Raw genomic sequence first — 21,750 nt, 5'->3', positions numbered from 1 at the left:
TCTGAAAGCATTTTTAATATATTTAAACAGATCTTTCATAACATAAATAGTGGCAACAAGACTTGACTAACAACAAAAAAAGTGATTTGTAGCTGACTTAAGCAGATGACCTTTTTAAAAAAATTACACTGCCAATATACACTGTGGCTTGTTTACTTACATTTTTAGACTATTATAAGAACTCATGGTTAGAATGCGGCCAACATGTACTTTACCTAATCTTAATAGCAAAAGCTGGCACTGAATTCCTGGATAAGCAAATATATTCACATTAATAGTTACAATTTTAGTTTCCAGAATGAAAATCAATGTCAGTTTATCTGGACACTGTAAATAAATTAACAAAATACACAGAAAAATTAATGTCTAGTTTTATACAACAATTTCATTTTCTTCAGGCATATATATACTGTGCTTTTGTGTATTTACAGAGAAAGAGAAGGTTATCCAGTTTGGCTTAGGAACAGTTTTACAAGAGTCATATTTAAATGCAATACACTTATCTTTAAGGAAATATCCTGATACATTAAAAATTTGAAAAATACATATTTATATGAATACAATAGATTTAAGTCTGGATTTTCAAAGTATAAAACTTCCAGAATTCTGTAAACATTCACCAAACTAGTTCTTTGTTCATTAGAGTAATATTATCAGAGGTATATCACAAGAATGATGGCCAAGTCAAAAATCTGGTTAACATATACAATTTTTCTGAAAAAGCATCCACAAAATAGTACACTGAAAAAATTTTTAAAAAAAAGAAGGTGCAAGGCTGGTTCTCAAAATCAACCAAATGTTAGTTAATCCAACTATGAAAAACTCTTAATCAAAGTTTAAAAAAGTCCTTTAAAACTTTAGCAAATTAAAATAAACTTCTACCTAGCCTGAACAATAGTTAGATGCAGCACTGAATTCAGGTTCATTTTTACATCAGTTTCTGCCAATTCTTTACCTCTTCTCTATGAAAAAACATATTAGGTTCAGTTCACCTGCCCAGCTAGCCAACAAGATTAATCTTTTTTCACTTCGAGAACTTGTGACCAGAGAGGAGCAGAATGATCAGCCATCTTTTTAACAGCCTTTGGATGAGATTAATCATGTCTCTGGTTACAAATCACTCAAGCTCCTGAAATTTTTCATTCTGTTACCCTTTCCTGTCAGTCCTCTTGTTCCTTATTCTTTTCAATATTATTAGGTTTTTGTTTTCCTGTGTTAATGAACATAGACTTCTACCACTCACTCTGATAAGTTCATCAATGAAATCATGGCTCGTCAGAGCTATGTAAATTATATTAATTATATTAATTGTATCAGAAGCATTAGTAGATTGTTGCTTTAGCAAGACGCTCCTCTAGATATTCCAACATATACTGCATTAAGCTAAATACAATCATACAATAAACTTCCAATATTTAACTGAACGTAGTCATAAAGTATACACTCATTAACTAAATTCACACACAAAATGTGCAAATCATTATAAAGCAGCACCCTCTCTGAAACACTAACAACATACACTAATGGACAAAGGACACAATCCCATTCAGTCTTAAAAAAAAAGGTATACCATTCAGTATAGTTCCTTCAAACAAGCCCGTGAGGAAAGATATCTAAAACTCCTAGTAATATGTAGAGCAAGAAAAGAATAGAATCATAGAATCACCAGGTTGGAAGAGACCCACTGGATCATCGAGTCCAACCATTCCTACCAAACACTAAACCATGCCCCTCAGCACCTCGTCCACCCGTGCCTTAAACACCTCCAGGGAAGGGGACTCAACCACCTCCCTGGCCAGCCTGTTCCAGTGCCCAATGACCCTTTCTGTGAAAAATTTTTTCCTAAGAAATAGTAGTAAGTCTAGAACTAGAAATAGATGACAGCTTGATGGCAAGTATAAAGACAAACAAATTTTATTCAGAATTTTTGCAGTTGTTTTATGCAAAAGGGAAACTCTGCCATAGTTTTATGCCATAAAAATATTTATTAATGTGTTTATATGTTGTCATTCACTTTAGTTGAAACATCCCAGTAATTATTGGAAGAGATGGCACAGAAAACATTGTGCAAAGCAGTAACTAGTCTCCAGGAAATAAATTAAACTGTGAGGTCAGATGAGATGTGATGATGAGACAAGAAAAGATGACATGAAACAAAAAGAAGCAAGAAGAAATAGTGACCTATACCAGCCAATCAATGTTCTTTTCATAGAAAACATTCTGTCCCCACCAGTTCTAAACACTGAAAAAGGTGGCAAGCTTAGAGATCTTAGACCTGCTTACAACTCATCTTCTGAACAAACATCAGTGGACAAGCTAAAATGAGAAACAGACACAAACCACCGATCAGCAGGTGACCCCCAGAAAAAGGAGCTGTAGAAATTTTTCAAAGTATTTCCTTACGATGCAAATATGCACTGTAAAAGAACCCACAGCTCTTGATAACTGCTGTCCTCATCCTGTTGGGAACCAACGTGCTGAAAAGCATGACTTTCAACTGAAAGAGTAAAATAGAGAAGGCCTGTATCATTGGTATTCAGAAGACGCTGAAGAGGAGCAGGTATCTTTTATAGAGACTTCTCCAAATCAAAGAGGAGTCCCTCTAACACACACACACACACGTGGTCGCATGCACCACCATTCCCAACAGGAAAGAGAAATAGCAACTGCAACCACAACTATTTCTGATTGTTTTGATCACCCTCTTCCTTTCTTGCTGGCAGGTAAGATATGACTTTAGAGACAATATGTAGGACAGGTAGGCTGTATTTCACTAGATGTCTACTTTCATCTTTTGGTGCATTAACTCCTTTGAAAATATAACCCCGGTCCTAAGTATTCCCTGGAGAAGTGTACCAATAAGAGTTTGGTTTTGCTAGACCTTTTTTTTGTGTAGAGCTCATCAGTTGTCAATTAACTGTAAATGATTAAGGTAATCATAAATGCTAGCAGGCAATTATTAGAGCTCAGTTCCAGGTAAACATGAACCATTTCACAAAACAAACTCTTGGAAAGTATGAACATCAAGTAATAAACTTGAAAATGCCGTTTTTGTGATAGACATATCCTGAAGAAACAGCCCAAGTTTGGGTTTTTTTGATGTTTGGGTTTTTTTTATTATACATGGATAGGAATTTCACGGGCAACACATACAATTAACAAATGATCAATTTTTATTTAGGTGCCTTTAAATTAATTGAAATAACAAATATCAATTAAATTCATTTTTCCTCAAAATCTGTTTCCATGTCTCTGAACTGCATGTAACTGTACTGTCAGCTACGTTCTGCTATACTAAGACAACATAGCTAGTAGCAATTGAGAAAACACATTATATATAGTACGAAGTTCACCATGAAATTCTAGATGAGAGATAATGGCCTACAATTCATGTGTGACTTATTTTAGCAAATCTTACTGATACAGCAATTCAAGCACACTGCATCAAGGCTGTACTAAGTATAATCAAATGGGCTTGCAAAAAAACAGCGGAAATTACAAAACATTTTATTGAAAAGAAAGTTACATGCTTAGAAGTCTCATTAGATCAGTTTTGTTTGAGTATTTTAACACATCAGTTTTATTAGGATTTCCAGTGCAAAGTTTGTGGAGGATAGATCTAAAGTGTCAGTGCTCATTAGTACCCTGCTCCTTATCCAAAGCTAATGAAAACAGTTACAAAAACCTGTCCAGAATCACTGTGACGGCTGCCATCTTGACTGGCACTAAAACGGTGTGTAAAGGAGTATCTTTGCAAGCTTTCTTTCATCTTTTTAAGTGGGTTACCAGGTCCACATCCAGTACTCAAGATGTGGATGCACACTAGATGTACCCTGTAGCAGTAGGTCTGCGGCAAAATCTTCGCAACCGTATGAATAAGCTACTTTCAAGAAGTCCTGATGAAAACATATGTGTGACTTTGTTAGCAATTTCCTTTCATTCCAAAAGGTAACCTTAAACCTAATCCTAGCCCTACCCTTGATTTTCTATCTATTAAACAATCATTAAGCCAGGAAAAAAACTTCTGTCTTAACCTATTATAGCTTTGTTTCTTTAAGTGCCTTTTCAAGGGGATTGGACAAAGGCTTTTTGTAAAATTAAATTATACTATGGCAAAGACTCAAATCACAACCAGAAAGCACTGTGAAGCTCCTAAATACGATATATTCCAGCTTCGCTATATATGACAGCAGCTCCCCTGCTTCCCTCTCACTGGCCTCATCATCAGGAGAACGCATTTGCTTGCTCTCTCAAGACAGGACAACACAGGGAGCACACAACACCAGGTGGTCCACTGAGGTCCACTTATGTCAATAACACATCCTTTTCCCTACACCTGGAGCTTCCTGGAAAGAACTATAAGTTTATCCAGTGTGCAATCCTGATGAAAAACAAACAAACAAACAAACTTTAATTAGATATTTACACATTTGTTTTTCACACTGTACTTCAACAAATTTCACCTACAGTCCTTTTTAGGAAAAAAACCAAAATACCACAACAAAATTAAAAGACTTCATGGCATTTACCGTTTTCCATGATGTATGGTCCTTTGATACAGGGATACAGGGTGACGTAACAGACACAAACTAGCAAGACAGCTTAGTAAATATGAATAGTTCTGTAAGAAGATAGTTAAGATAATTATACTTTCAAATATTGTCCTGCTTGTGGATAGCGTGAAAGTAACGCTTATTTTAGCACTACTCTGTGCAAGAACCTCATGTGGAAAAGCTGAACAGGTGAGAAAGAAAACATTCAAAGCAGAGCAAGAGTAGTACTGGTTCTCCATTTTCTGGGGCCTTTCAGATGGCTCCCACACCACCAAAGACAGCCACCTCACTGCTGGTCATCCCAAATGCGGCCCAGACACCTCAGACTCTAGATGGTAACTCTCTTTCTGCAGCTGCCACCAAACAGACCAGTGGTCTAGACTAACCTAAAACCAAAAAATCCACTCTATGATCAAAAAGCCACTGAAGTTCACAAACAATAGGTGCTGGAGCACAGTCAGTAGAAATCTGATTATTAACAAATGTCTGCATTCATTCATGATGGAAGGTCCATTTGTTATATGTTTAATTTTTGTGGTTTGGGTTGGTTTGGGAAATAGTAAAACAAAGTAAAGTGAACATACTTATGCCAAAGCCTCAATGGATACCAGAAACACCTTTTGCTCTGAAAAATAAAATACAAATTCAGGAAACACGTAATCAGACCAAACTACATAACAGTAAGGCAAAATTAGCCTATTTCCACAATAAAATATAGCCTCAAGCATAAACTTTATCACTATCTATTTTCTCAGCTGCCTTTATTCATCTAACAGCAATATAAATCTATGTAACTGTGTAGATACAGAGATCTCCTGTGTAATCATACTGCCTTAGTTTATGCTTTTAATTAATAAACAGCAAACATAAGAATTATCAAAACTGAATAACTGGTTTTACTTCATATTACCTTCCCACTCTCCTCAACACTAGTTAATACCAACAACAGAAATGTCTTTGCTGTTCTAGTATTGTTTTGGTGGAAATCTAAAGAATCAGCACTTATTAGACTCACTTCTTGTAAATTAGTGTTTGACATAACGTAGTTAACTCACACAAATAAAGATGAGCTCTTTGCAGAAATGGCAGCTTTAGTAGCAAAGGCCACTTGTCAATAGGAAGAATCATGGAATCATAGAATAATCAGGTTGGAAGAGACCCACCGGATCATCAAGTCCAACCATTCCTATCAAACACTAAACCATGCCCCTTAGCACCTCGTCCACCCGTGCCTTAAGCACCTCCAGGGAAGGTGATTCAACCACCTCCCTGGACAGCCTGTTCCAGTGCCCAATGATCCTTTCTGTGAAATTTTTTTTCCTAATGTCCAGCCTAAACCTCCCCTGGCGGAGTTTGAGGCCATTCCCTCCTGTCCCCTGTCACTTGGGAGAAGAGGCCAGCACCCTCCTCTCTACAACCTCCTTTCAGGTAGTTGTAGGAAGCAATGAGGTCTCCCCTCAGCCTCCTCTTCTCCAGGCTAAACAACCCCAGCTCTCTCAGCTGTTCCTCATAAGGCCTGTTCTCCAGCCCCTTCACCAGCTTTGTTGCTCTTCTCTGGACTCACTCCAGAGCCTCAACATCCTTGTTGTGGTGAGGGGCCCAGAACTGAACACAGTATTCGAGGAGCAGTCTCACCAGTGCCGAGTACAGAGGGAGAATAACGTCCCTGGACCTGCTGGTCACGCCATTTCTGATCCAAGCCAAGATGCCATTGGCCTTCTTGGCCACCTGGGCACACTGCTGGCTCATGTTCAGTCGGCTGTCAACCAACACCCCCAGGTCCCTCTCCTCCAGGCAGCTTTCTAGCCAGACTTCTCCTAGTCTGTAGCACTGCATAGGGTTGTTGTGCCCCAAGTGCAGGACCTGGCACTTGGCCTTGTTAAACCTCATCCCATTGGACTCAGCCCAGTGGAATGTACTTCTAGATAAAGAGACTAAAACAGTTCAAAGTACCTTCCTAGCAACTGCTCCTCTAAGAAAAGCGTGCATCAAAAACTAACACCAACACGCCATTTCTTCCAAGACCAGACATTATTTTCATCAAAAGAAAAATTATCTGTAAGAGTATGTGTAACAGTGCCCTCTGGTGAGTATGTGCCCAACCAATATGCTTTCATTATAAAAGTAAAAAGAAAGATTTTGTTGCAGGGCTGAGAAGTAATATGGAGAATTTTGCAAACTGAACTATTTCAAAACCAGCAATGAAGAAGTTAGGTGTTTTGAGATCATAATTACTTGATGTGATTGGTTTATGCTCATTTTTTTAAATGCAAGCTTCAACGAAAAAAAAAAAAGACAGTAGCCTTGACTAGGTGAAGATTTATGAGCGCTATAGACAGCATAGCTACTTTTATGGCTGACAATGAAATAGATCCTAAGCAAACACTGATAAGTCCTCTATTCTTCTGAGAAGTATCCACCCACCAAGAGTCCTGACATTGGAAAGCCCCACAGTTTTGATAAGAATAAAAACAAGCTAACTGTAGAAAAAGCTTCATTTCTCAAATCAGTTGAAAACATTCATCAAATGTTCTACAGGAAGGGGCTGTGTTTTTCTCCATTACTGGACAATGACCACTGCATTTTTAGTGGGGTTGAAATTTATATAGATATGTAAATCTTACATATACACACACATATAAAATACATGTCTATGTATGTGTATGCATGTATATCTACATACAAAAAATAAGTTACAAGATTGGAGATACTTGCTATTGAACCAACTAGTAAAGGTTTATTTTAAAAGGTTTAATTGTCAAACACAGCTAGAGGTACTTCATTAAAAAAAAGTTTATATGAAATTGGGAGTGGTTGAGGCCTCAAAATAGCATTCTGGTCTACTTTATTATCTACTATAGGGGTGAAACCAAGCATAGTTTTACTGAAAGTCTCATACTCCTTCATCAGTAACTCCTAGTCAGAAAATATGGTGTGTCGCTCCAGGTACCACAGCACAACTTCCAGCCTCTGCAGTGCAACTTAAACTTCACGAAAAGGGGGGAAAACTTAAGGAAGTTACCAGACCTGTTTCTATCTATGATGTTTATACTTCATAAGAATGAGAAAGTGAACTTAATGAAGATACTACCCCAGTCAACCCTTCTAACTCTTGTGACAATCATTATTCTCACTCATATTTCATATACCTCATTGCTCTCTTGCTCTAACTGTGGTGATTAATTAACTTTGCAGTTTTTAAGGAAGGAACTTGGCAGTCCCATTCAATTGTTTAACAAATAACCAGCTGTCCCCAGAAGACTCAAAGGATTCACTTCCAGCCAAGTTCCTGTGGGCCAGATATAAACACCAAACAAAAAGTCACCTCAGTAGGTGGCAACAAGAAGCATAGGGGAACAGGACTGCTGAAATTGCATAAGCAAATAAAAAATCTGACTTCTATGCTATTTTGCAACATTCAGACAATTTATTACAGACACTGTGATGGCTACAGCAGACATTGTACATCTCGATTATACAATATGGCTCGTCAAAATTCTGCATTAGCCGTGTTTGATAGGAATGGTTGGGCTCAATGATCCGGTGGGTCTCTTCCAACCTGGTTATATTATGATTCTATGATTTGCTTAACATCTCCAAGCATTCAGCCATCTGCTTTCCCAGAACAGAGGCACTGGCACTTTCAAAGGAGAAAAAGATGATTAATTTTACACAGAAAAAAAAAAATATTAGTGTAGCATGTTTGTCTTTGAAAATTGTCACCCTAGGGAATGTACTGATCATGTAAACTCTGTCTTCTGAAATTTAACCCAGTTTTGCCAGGCAATTCCATGTGTGGAAAATGGAGCTGACTTGATTTATTTTGGTAAATAAAGAAGGAAAGGGGCTGTGAAAGTTGTGTCTGTAGTAGAAATATTAACTTTACTGATAATACTTTAGCAAGCACTAAAGCTCCTAGAACAAAGGCTACCTTTTTATAACGGCAGGAAACAGCATTCAGCCTCATAAGGCCAACAAGCATCACTGTAATATACAAAACATAGTAATGGTTCAGATCAGTTTGGGGTCTTCCCTGAACCTCAGATGCAGGGGCAGTTAGAAAACAGAAAATTAAATTACTGCCTTTTAAACTCTCCCATCATATATTTTTGTATAGCTCCACAGATAATTCTAAACTAAGGAAGTCAACAACATAAGACTTTATCCAGCAGCAAAACAGAAGAGTGAAAGCACAGTTTAAGATGCCATCATCTGCTTATGTGAGAAAAGTTAAGAGCTTGGTAAAGTCACACTATGTTAACCATTCCTCACTGGTGAAGTAATAGGTAGCTGAAAATGCTACAATGAGGTTGTGGTTATTTTGTGCTAGATTGGTAATTTGTAGAGTGAAGTAAATTGTCCAAGGTAGTTGTAAACAACACAGCATGGGAATATAGTGGAAGCAACACAAAAATTAAAAAAAAAATATATAAGCACATAAATCACACTTCAGCAGAAAACCTTAGCAAACTGACAAAACCTGACGAATTTGTTACAGTTCAAAGTCAATGAGATTTGACTGCAATGGACTTTTTTTTTCAGATACTGAAAGGAAGAACTTAAAAACGTTGGAAATACTGTTCTGCTTGGGGTTTCAGCCCAGGCTTGTTCCACTCCCAACAAAGCTCTGCATTCCCTACGGCTCAGTGAACTCCCTAGTGTGCCACCAAGGCTACTGCCCATCGCTTTCTCCCTGAGCATTTGTAAAAGAGTTAAAGGAAGCTTTACTGAAATTAACTCCTTATTAATCAACAGAAAATAAGTCTCTGTCTTCCAGCCACATAAGAGAGGAGGGGACAGTTACTTGGAAACTGGAGAGCCCTGGTAGCACTCCTGGCATTTTTAGCTCAAAACTGCATTTCTGTCAGTACTGCAGCATGATTGCATCAAGCTGACTTTATTTTTCTGTTCACAAAGGGGTACTACATGTCTTAGATCAGTCACAACTTGCCCCAGTGACTCCAAAAGGAAGAAAAATAAATATACTATTATTCTAGATTAAAAAGAACTGGCAGAACACGCCGATATCTTTGAGTACTTCCTGTTTTCCTGTGCATTACAATATTTCAAGGTGCTCTGGCAGCAATGTTGCATAGTAAATAAAGTAAAAAGAAACCCACTTTAATCAAATTTATCTATTATTCCTTTAGCTCTGCTACACTGACAACAAAAAAACAGACTCTGGTTTGTTTTTTCTTTACTGCAGGATCACACCATTACAGATCCTTCAATACACAGTTACAAGAAAAAGCAGGACGATTTTTGTGCTTGTTTGTTTTTAACAAGTTTTTATAGTGTCTAAGTTTTCTATCTCAAATGTTCTTGTTCAAACTAAATCTAGTTCGGGGGGGAAAAAAAACCCTCACCTCATTTCCCTGAGAACCTAGTTATTTTATCTACCTCAACAACCAAGCTACTCTACCTTGTCATTTCAATTTTCACATATTTTCTCTTTGTGTATTAGTTCTATGATTCAATGAAAACTCATCCCTTCAGCCTACTGCCATAAACCACTGTCCGGAACAAAGCTCTCTCTCAAATTCAATCTCAAACAAAATGAAAAAGAGAAAATCACAAATGAGAAAGTGGACAACAACCAATCCTATGGGCCCCAATTTCACAAGGCCTGCAAGTTATTTTGCTTCATCAAGAAAACCTGAACTATGGGAAGGTTCTATCAACTCTCTCATTGCCGAATGAGAAAGTGTTAATAAAAACAATATCTCCTTCCAGGGACATTGGAGTGTCAACGTTAATCACTGATTTGGCTGAAATACGTATCTTGATCTTAAAAGCGATTTTCAGATGAAATGCTAACAGCTGAAATGTTATACTACTGTTGCTAAACCATGACTACTATAAATAGTAATTATTTACTGTAGTAGTAACACCTAGAAATCCCTTGCACTCATCTGAGTTTTCTCTCAGACATTTAACAGCCCTAGTAATCCGGAAGGCAAGAAAAACATTTACATTTATGTCATCTATACCTCTGCACAAATCGCTGAGCTGCAGAGGATCTCACAGTTTAAAGAACTTTTAGAAAGCAATTAATTTCTTTCTGTTTCAAAATTTGGGACATGTATTGCACTTTCTTATACTGCCTGTTAAAAGCTTTGTCATTTCTGTCAAAGATCTGCATGTATTTCTTTTCTCGCAATCACATGCCTTCAGGAGATTTCTACAGAGCTCCACCTGCTAAAGCCTCCCCAAGACAGCTTTATTAGCTGTAATTCACAGGACTGAATTATGAAGTTTTTCCTTCAAAAGAACATGTGGAAAACACCAAAAATAAATCACTTACGCAGCAAATATTTATAAATGCTGGAATCGAGCCTACTATATATGAATCTGTGAGTTAAAAGGACTGAGCAAAGAATTTACTAAAGTCACCTACAGTCAGAAAGTACTCTGTGATATCATGATGGGTGTAAGTAATTCTGGCTATCAAGAACAAGTAATTGTCTGTCTCCATAATGTGCCATTGTTGATGTACAACCTAGCCAAGCCTATACAATGACTTCAATGGAACTACATGCACAGGGAGTTAGCATCAAATTAAAAAATCAGTTTCACAAAATGATAGCACATTTTAAAAAAAAATTATGGAATTAATTTTCCCTTCTATAACTCTGATTTTAAACTGGTGTAACTCACTTAACCGAATTTTGGTCAGCAGAGAAGTCAACAACAGTGTGCAGAATTGGTGAGAACGTTCCCATGTGATAGCAGCATAATAATAATAGCATATCAATGCTGAGGTTCCTAGAGTCTCCATGACTATTAAAAGTTTCATTTTGTTGAAAAGCTGTACTTAGAATTCCTTATTCACCTGCAAATAGGAAATCTGACTAACAAAGCTACTTTATATTTCTTCAGCTTAGCTTTTAAAAATTTCAGTTGTGGTAAAAAATTGCTAGCATTTCTCCACGACTTTTCGGGGTAGTACCTCTTTCTTACCAGGTTTACCCTGCCGTGATTCCATAAGCATGCCATAGATTTAGACATTTATGAACTTGACAAGCTACAATATATAAGTAACCCTCTAATGTGCAGAAGCATATACATCTTGTAATAGATACACATTTCTAACTCCTTCAAAACTTCCCTGTTGTGGTGTTGTAACATAAAACTATTTCTACTACTTTAACTGGAAAACACTCATTTTTCAACTCTCAACATTTTATTTTCATCTAGGCAGAGAATCTTTCCTTTCTGGACTCCTGCAAGGCTCAGTTCTGAGCCCTCTCTTCTGTTCTTTCCCAGGTCATCACCTTACTACTTCCTAAGCATCAAACCTGAGGTCATCACTCACCTATAATCTTAACCACCACACCAGCTTTAGTGATGCTTATCTGTAAACACTTTAACACCTGTTAACGTATCTCCTTCTTCTTTCTCCCTGCTGTTCAAGCAAGTTCTAGGCTTACAACACCGAAGTCCGAGATGCACCTAAACAAAGCATTTATTTCATTATTTACCCCTTCTCTCTGCTCTTTCTCAACTGCTTCTATATTACAGAATTTCAGCATCAATCTGGTTCTTCTCCTCCTGCATCTCATCTGCTTGCAAACTGCCTGCTGATTCCTGAAACATTTGCTGTATATAAAAATTTCCTTAGCACGCAGCTGGAGTGTGCTTTATTCCAAAAAAAAACCCAAAAATTTGAGGGGAGCAGCTTACTCGGAATCCCAGGCACAGCAACTGCAAATTTGCAGCCTTTGTCCGTTTTCAAAGATACCTCCACATAGTCCAACCCTGTTCAGCAGTCGCTATGACTGATATCTGAACTGTGATCTTCCTAGCTATACGGACTCCAGGTGCTGGAGGCCAGACACTTCATTTCATCCCTTCCGAACACAGGGTGGGAGAGCAGAGCCTTTGGAAATATGCCCTACACACATCTTCACCAAATTCCTCATCTTGATTTTAATCTGTTTTCAATTTAGCTACATCTTTTTCTGCCCTAAAGCCAAGCTCCCCAGCCCTACAGATGTACAGACTGTAATCCATCCGCTAACACATAGAATAATGCTCCTGCTCTCGCCCAAGAGTAAGTTACATAAAGAGACTAAATTTCCTCCAACAATCACCCCCTCCATCTCCAAAGTATCTGATTAGAAAAAATCTATAGCCATGCAAGAAGAATGTGGTATGCCACATTTTTTTTCCTGCTGCACCTGGCACCAACCAGCGATACCTAATACATAGCCAGTTGTACTTCTTGTGTCTTTAGCAACAGTTGGAGAACTCAAAAAACAAACAAAATCACAAGAAAACAAACAAAAAAAGCCAAACAAACTCCCAAACACACAAACACAAACCATCAGGCGTATGTGATCAGCCTTTGTACAGGAAAAAAAATTATCTTTGCACACTAATCTAGTTTACTAGTACTCAAGTCTGTAAATAACTTGCATTCACTCATGTTCATTCAGTTAGACAATTTTGATGGGACTGAACAGTTGTAGTAAAATGGGAGAAAAAATTATAAAGGGAAAAAACAAGTTTGACTTTCATACAGGTGAAACAGCTTACAATTTTGCTTAAATAAAAATGTGCATAGCTGTTCTTTAGAGATACACAGAAAGTTTGAAACAGGCACAGGTATCAAAACAGAATAGGCATCAAGGCTCAATCAACAGGCACTAAGAAATTGCTCAAAGGATTTAGAAGTGTAGGCTTCTTCCCTTCATTAAAACCAACTCCGTTTCTTAACACAGCTTACTAAACCTTGTTTTTATTATTTAAGGAACGGTCTACAGTAATGTTCCTACATGTAGGATATCATTGTGAAGTGTTCTAAGTGAAGTTTCTAGAAACTGAAATCATGTTGAAACCTAGACTAGTCAATCCTTATTCAGATTTTATTTAAAAATTTATGTTTTAATTTTAAATATTGTTTTAAGGGTCTATTTCAAAAAACTTCAAAAACCAAATCATTGAAATATTTATTGCTTTTAGCTTTTTTTGGTGTCGATTGTTTTTTAAAAATAATAAATAAGCAAAGAGTTGCTTAATTTAAAATTCCTAAACACTGACTGCGTGTTGGAAATAAAAATAAATATAGAAAAAGTTAATTATAAAAAGTAAGAATTGTTTAATAAAGCACGTATTAAATGCCTTGTTTTATTCTCACAACTATGCCTAGAACAGCTGTATCTGCTCTGGTATTGCTGCACATTTTATGACACAAAATAGAAACTGATTACTTTGACTACCTAAAATTACCATACAAGACAGACGAAGAAGCTGTTTTCATAGTGACTTCCTAGTGCCCGTTGTCTCTCTGGGTTTGATAATATGTCTAGTTCTCAACAGCAGTTTCTCTACAACTACTTAACTACATTACTTTGTCAAACTAATGAAATACTTCTGTACCAGCAAAGTTTTACCTTCATGACCTTCCCTATACAGCTGAGGTTTAACAAGCACCTTATTGGTTTTAACTGCTCCACAATGCTGCTTTTCATCCTCTTACAAAAAGCAAAAGAGACCAACCTTAAAAATTCAAGGCTGCTAGTTGTGAAAGGAGATCATAAAGGGTTAAGAAGTTTTCTGTGATCTTATAGATATGTTCTTCAGGCCATGTGAAACTGTACTCATTTTCTCCCTGCCAACGTTTTTGCAATACATACATGTATCTTAATTTCAAAATGCTCATTTATGCTCTCCGGTACCATAGAAACTTGGGAACGACCATTGTGAGTGTCTTTCATTTTCTACCCTCTTTCAGCTTCAAACATATCTTCGGAAATAAATTACTTGACCTATTGGATTAACATAAGATAAAAACTCCACTATTAAATTCTGTACTAACAAAATTCATGGTAAAATTTTTGTAAAAAATGGATGCCATTCTCAGTCAGAGCCTGCAAACTGTTTAATATTTCCTTGCCCTTGAAATTTAAAGTTTCCTAGGTTTGCTCCATTATTAAAAAGGTCTTCATGGACTTGCTATTGTAGAGATTACTATAGTGGAGTTGCTTGCTCTCCTATTTACCACTAATCAACATGATGTTAAAAATGAAAAATCAGTTGCCCTCAGTCAATTTTTGAGCAGACAAATAGCCCTACCATTATATATTCATGAGTCAGCTTACTCTTTTTGGCAAGAAATGAAATGACTGATTTCATTGACAGAACAATTTGTTGAGGTCTGGCTGCAAAACACTAAAACTTCAGCCTTGACTCTCCTCAGAGCTCACCGTTCCTTTCACGTCCTCTCAATGGGGACAACAGAAGCGGGCATGTGCCTGAATCCTAGCCATGAAGTTCAACATCTACTAGATCAATGTAAGAGTCCCTGTATTTGGCAATTTAAACAACTATCTCAACTTTAAACAAGGATATGTATTAATCCTGGCACCTTCATTACAGAGACGAAGATCCTCAAGAGAGGTGGGACATGAAGTGGACAAACAAGCAGTCCTAATGCTTTAAGCTGCCTCAGTTGTTTTGGCTGAGCCTGAAAATGGAAATGAAAAGCATCAGCCTGCATCAAGGAACCTGTACTGTTTCTTCTCTGCTTTTGCTTATCTGCAAACAAGGGCATCTGACAGAAGCCTCAAAAGTTTTGCTGAGATGGCCCCCAAATCAACCCAAAAGCTAAAGCCAGACCTGTGTTCTGTGAAATACAGAATGCACCTACATTCGTAAATGTAGTGTGGATCGTAAATTCCTGGGAGCTGGGGCCATGTTTCATCCCATTTATGTTTTACTCTCAACACTAAGTAACAATGCTTAAGGAGATACCAATCCTGTAAAGTACTTTTTATTTGAAATACATTCTTTTCATCTGAATTCTTTAAACTAAAAAAAAAAAGCCAAAACAAACAAACAAACAAAAACCACTCACAAAGTTAGCCTAATAGACTTGCAATTACCTTAATGCATTTTACAGTTTCACAACTAAAATTTCTTTCCCCTAATCCTGAGGCTACTTTTTGCTCTTGGAGCAGTGGAGGCTTCCAGTGGAGGCTTCCTATTTTTTTTTTTTTTAGCACTGTAAGTATTGTTGCAGATAATGTTTTGTCTTTGGTAAAATGGTCTGGTTTTCCATGCAAGTTTGTGCGTCAACACCAAACTCTTAAAGGGACTAGATTATATCCCTGTAATTTATCTAGAAGGTTCTGAAACAGCAAATAAATCTCATATTAAAACTGAGTGCCTTCCTCTGCATTTTTTTCCTTTTTACTGTCACGGACAAAGTTATTCATATCATTAAGACAAAATCTAATGTTCTGCCTTGAACTTATGTTAGATCAAGTTCTGGCACTTTAGAATTGAAGTAAATTAAAAAGCATTGTCTCTAAGTCTCCCTAAACCACTCATTAAAATTACATAATTAATATTAATATAAAAAGTCACTGAAGCTCAGATAAAAAGGAAAAAAATAAAGTTAAAAGCAATAATATAGGGTAAGACTAAAACATGAACTGAGACAAGAGGCTTGGAACACATTAAAGTCTCTTTAAAAATGTAAATCTTTTTGAAATGTTTTAGATTTGGACATTAAAGCCAGAGATATCACTGTTCTCCCAAAAGGCAAAAAGGATATTAAATAAGGATAATACATACCTGTTATGTAGATCGCATTTACTGCCAAAATCAGATCTAGCAGTAAAAGTTATGCATTGTTTTCAGAGTTCATAAGAAAAAAAAGTCTGCTTCTATCTCTGTGAGGACAAAAGAAGAAACATGGATCGAAGGGCAGCTGCCCAGAAATTGTATGAAACCAGACACACAGCCAGCAACATATGAGATCTCTTGTCCCACCTAACACGGTCACTGCATGACTACCAAGCAGTCCAGCAGAAAAGACAATTTTCAACTTGCCTAGCAGTTGGAAACAGGGGAGTAATAAACAGGTAAGGTACTTAGGAATTTGGTGAACAAAATCCTATCTATTTTCAAAATCATAATTTACCCTTGGAACTACAACAGCACACACAAGCGAAGACCTAACTGTGGCTATCAGGTGTGGAAATAGGACAGTGAGTGTGTATTAACATGCAATCACAGTATGGTCACCACCTCACTTCTCTGAGTAGTGTCTAGACCTCTACTCAAAGAATTTCTTCTTCTAATGTAATGTAAGTCTGACATTTCCTTGCAAAAGTAATAACTAGTATCATCCCAAAGGGCATAGTAAAAGACACTGTTTGCAAGACACTTTGGGGTTTTGATACTGAAAAAGGTGATACTAATAATCATCTTCCTCATCATAATCATCTTTTTTTAAAAAAAGAAAAAAAAAACCCCAACTCTCTAGATTTTGTGCAGGAGGGACAAAAAGTACCTGAGATACGGGAGGAAATGTGGTTGTTGTGGTGAGCAGTCTCCAGGTATCTGGTCCAGCTCTGACAGTATGAACTGTTCTGACTTGTTGCCCGGTGTTGATATTTACATGTCAGCAGGTAAATGAGAAAATGTCGTCGTTGTCAAGGAAAAAGGGAGATTCAGTCTGCGTAACTTTCTGCCAGTGAGTCCTATTTTGGTTAGCAAGTAGCTGGTTACTGATGGACTCATACAAAAATGGTTCTCAGAAAGGGGTTTCTCATTGCAATATTGCCATAGGATGTGCTATCAATCGCAAGCTGAATTACATTTGCCATTCCAAGGAGGCTCAATCCCCCTCTCCCACCTAAGACTAATCCCCACATTTGAGCTGGTACTGTCATATATACACATGAAATCTTCTAATGAAGAACTAAATGCAAATTAAAAAAACCAGAAATCTAGAGGCAAGCTTTACCATGCTAGGAACAGACAGTGGAGACAGTGCTGCTTATGTAGAACTACTGCAGTTGGATTCCCAGATAAACTGGAGACAAGAAGAATTCACACAACACCTTGTATACTGCTGTCTGTAACGTATGTCCGCATTGCCTGGATACCTCTAACAAATTAAGGAGTAAGGATGGAAGTCTTTTTGTAGTCAGTATTAAATAAAAAAAAAATAACAACATGCTACTTCGTAAGAGGCAAAAGATGCTCAAGGAGGCTTCCTGCACCCTTCCCAGCCGACTGCCAGAGAGAAATCGAGCCTTGAGAATTTTAAATCTTGTGAGTTGCCATGCCATGTTATGAACTAGATCTCATACAATTCATCACCCAAGTTGCAGAAAAAATAGTTCAAGAACTCAAAATAATGAATTCTGTCATCTCCAATAGAAGTGTGAAGGGAGAATTATGAATGAACCTTTTAAAAACACGTATGTGGAGGGAGATTGCCCTTCTACAAAATGAAAGCAGCAGGCTTCTATTTAAATGGCCCAATCCTGAAAGCGAGACCTTTCATTTTCAATTAACTTAAATTGACAATTGAAAAAGGTTTGAAAATGTTGTTGGAGCCTTTCAGTTTGATAGATCTCAGCTCTGACATTACACACAGCATTTTGACCTGATTTTTAGGGTGCGCTGTTTTAAAATTGAAAAGTTGAAATGAAGAATATTTGATTCAATCGAAGCTGTTGCAAGACATTCAAACATCTTAATCTGTTTGAAAGGCATTCTGGTTTTTATATGTTATATAATGCATCATTCATTAAGATCCATTAAAACATAAGAACCATGCTTTCCCACAACCTTATATTACTTTATGTTGCAGTGATACTTTTGTTGAGAAATTAAATACTATCACAGAACATATTACCATGTACAACAGGTAACTGTTTAGTACAGAACTAAAACCTTTCTTTATATTCTAAAGCAGTCTACATTACCAGTCTGTGTTACCAAAATTATTCAGTTATCTAATACTACATACCTCATATCCACATGACACAACACAGACAAATCAAACTAATCTTCAAGCTTAATATTTTTAAATGCAGAAATGGAAGGCTTCCAAGTAGCTGAACCACTTCATTAAATAAAAAATGAAAACAAATAAATCAGAGAATATTTTAAAGCTCACAAGCAAGAGACATCCCTGAGCAGTGAAATAGAGAAATCCGCACACTGAAATTGTTTATCAATTAATACATGGAGTACATAGCCTCCGATACTCGACAAATGTAAAACAACAATCTGCTCAGCTCAGAATCACATTATACCAATGATGCAGTCTTAAATTAGTTGTGAATTTATAGATTCAACTCCCAAATTTTGTCAGGAAGTCTCTTTTAATGCTAAGAGGAATTGTTTCAAGTAGTTTTTTTGTTTCTTGTAGTCAGTGGAAATTGAAGTACAAGATGCAGATTTGCAGGTGATACTGATGACATGTGCTGGGCCCTATTTTTCCACTCCAGTCATAAAAAGCTTGAAGAAACACCAGGGACCAACCTCTTGTAGTATTGAGTCCATATGCACGTGATATAAATGCTGCCACAAGGTTTGAAACAGGAGCTACGTCAAGCACAAGAATCAAGTTCTCTTCTTGCACTACTGCAATTTGTTAAATGTGCTAGGATCAAATAGGATTTGACTCATACATTCAAATTTGGCCAAGCAATCCTAGGTCATATCTTCAGGAATGGGAATAGCAAAGATGTGTTTACACTAGAATGCTTTTGGTTTTGAGTTGACCTGGAGACAATTCAATGGTGTGTGTAAAGGAACCAACTCTTATATCCAGGCCACTGGAATCCTATTTTCCTCACCGTATCTCCTATCTTCTTCCCTGGTGGGTGGCAGAATACAGGCAGGGGTAGCTCAATGCAGCCTGAAGCTTTTCCCTATGCGCTGCCTACAGGTACTCAGAATAGCCATCTTGGAAATGCACAATGGACTTCTACACTGCTGTAGTTTCATGCTACTACTACTAAGAACATTTGGAACACAGATATTTCTTCAGTTATGTGAGATAAGGTGCAGAGTAAGTTATGCTTTGTGTTAAGGAAACGTAAATTTAACGTTTTGCAAAATGCAGCCAAATGTGTGAGCTGCTAAAATCAAAGATCATCATGAACAAGATAACAGCATCTTGATCTTATCCTATACTTGATTTTATTTTTTTAAAAAATACACATATGAAATGAGCTTTAGGCAGCCTGGTACGCTTCAGTAAGAGAGATACGGCTAAGAAGCCACGTACTGGGCAAGGGAAAGATCATTTTTAAAATTCTAATTTCTCCTCAATGCTTCAGTGACTGAAGGATAACAAGTTTGGACTGAGTTACAATGGAGCGTTTTGTCCCTTTTCCCCTTAGCATATGGCTACAAAAAGGAAAGAGAAAAAGAATGAAATTAACAAAACAGTGTTCATAACATTTAAAAATAGCCTGCCTGTATACAAAAGTTTCAAATGCCACCCATATTACTTGTAAGAACATCTGGGTTTTAGCAATATGGGGAATTACAAAGTACTTTTTAGTGTTCTCAGCACATTAAAGACTCAGGGGCTTTGAGAGCTGTATAGCATAATCAGTCTTATTCACTAACTCAGTTTTAACAAACTCCGCACCAGTGCCAAAGGAGATGTCTAATGCCTTTGTAATATGGATGAGAAATCACAGTAAATCTAAGTTTGTGTAGAACTGTACAAGAAAAGGCTTATACAAAGGAAGGTGCAATTAATCATCACCATAATTTCGTATGGAATAGTGTTCATGGTTGCAAATATAAAAAGCTGCTTTAAAATACTGTTCTTGCAACCTACAGTTTTATTTCACAAAATGCTTGACTGTATCTCCCATGTCAGTGTGCAGAAACCAATGTTCGACTCACAGGTGTGACATCTGAAAGGTGGTTTTCAACGTAGGTACCCTGTAAACAGTGCACCTGCAACACTGTAAAACCACTGGAAACACTGCAGGATCTGCCTGTAAAACTCCTCATCTTGCTTTGCCCATTTCATGTGTGAAAATTTCCCTTTTATAATTATTTTTCCCCTAAGGAAAGTATTTGGGGATTCTCTACCAGGGCATCAAACACTGACCAAGAGCTGGTACTGATTTATTTATAAGTGGACAGGTGCGGTTGGGCTTGATGATCGCAAAGGTCTTTTCCAAAGCAGTGATTCTGTGATAGTGATTCCAACCTAGTGATTCTATACCAGGCGCAGTCCTACCATAACAAATTTTTCACAGAAAGGGTCATCGGGCACTGGGACAACCTGCCCAGGGAGGTGGTTGAGTCACTATCCCTGGAGGTATTTAAAAGACATGTAGACGAGGTCCTCGGGGACATGGTTTACTGGCAGATAGGAATGGTTGGACTCAATGATCCAAGAGGTCTTTTCCACCCTGGTGACTGTATGATTCTGTAAGTCCACCTGCTGCGCGGGTGATCGTGAGATCATGAGGGCGGGAACGGAGAAACAAATAAGGGAGGCAAAACCAAAAAAGCCTCTAGAAGACCTTCCTAAAGCCTTGAGCTGGAGCGCTGAGGAGTGAGGAATGCCAGCACAGCGCCAGGGAGCAGCGCGGCCGGGACACACCAGCGCACCCCGTCCCGGCCGCGGAGGCACGTGACCAGGAGTTAACCACACTATATCGCTATCAAATATAAAGCTGGATAAAAAACTAACATTTTCGTCCCAAACCGCCTGCTGCCCGCTCTGCCGCGAGCCGGGCGGGCCCCGGCGGCGCTGCGCGGTCCCTCGGGGCGCCGCCGCCCGCGGGCACTTACCGGCGGGGCCGCCCCGTCCCTCGGCCTCCGGCGGCGCGGTCGCAGCTCAGGGCGGCGGCATCTCCGTGCCGCCCGCCTGCCCCGCACCCCCGCGGGCGTCCCGGGTGCCTTCGGTGCGCCCGGCACCGTCTTTACCACATGCTGTGGTGGGGAAGGAGGAGGAGGAGGAGGAGAGAGCGCGCGGAGCGGGAGGTTGGGGCGAGGGGGGGGGGGAGGAATTAACTTTGCTCAATGGCGACAGGGCGGCAGCCTCAGCCCCAGGCATCGGATCGATTTACTAAACAAACTGAAACGTGGGTGGGGACGTTAAACAGTAACCAGCGGCCTCAATGAAAACCGAAAGCGGCGGGAGGCGCGGTGCCCGCTCCGCACCCCGAGGCCCCGCGACAGCGCCCCCCTCGCTCCCGCGGCCGCTGCGGCCCAAGGGCCCGGCGAGCGGCCGCCCCCGGCTGCCGGCCCGGCCCCGCGTGCCCCCCCGGCGGCGTTTGTAGGCGCAGGCGGCCCAGGTGCCCTGCTGGGTCCGCTGAGGCTCCGCTGAGGCTGTCGAGAGGGTGGGAAAAGCCCCCCTCCCCCCTTTTTTACTCTAAAGAAACAGGACAGAATACAGGGATCCACCGCAAAC

The 21,750-nt window shown here is 38.6% G+C and overlaps 1 protein-coding gene across 1 annotated transcript in view; it reads right to left on the bottom strand.

The window, feature by feature from the left end:
- HNF4G (hepatocyte nuclear factor 4 gamma) overlaps nucleotides 1-21,266 on the bottom strand; it is a 57,974-nt gene extending 36,708 nt beyond the window's left edge. The window contains exon 1 of the mRNA XM_069854263.1: nucleotides 21,129-21,266. The gene's annotated coding sequence lies outside the window, so the exon portion shown is untranslated. The remainder of the gene's footprint in view (nucleotides 1-21,128) is intronic.
- Nucleotides 21,267-21,750: the final 484 nt, after the last annotated feature.

Source organism: Phaenicophaeus curvirostris, chromosome 3 (assembly GCF_032191515.1).
Source record: "Phaenicophaeus curvirostris isolate KB17595 chromosome 3, BPBGC_Pcur_1.0, whole genome shotgun sequence".
NCBI lineage: Eukaryota > Metazoa > Chordata > Aves > Cuculiformes > Cuculidae > Phaenicophaeus > Phaenicophaeus curvirostris.
Note: the sequence above shows the minus strand (reverse complement) of the source record. Positions and strands in the feature narration are given on the sequence as shown.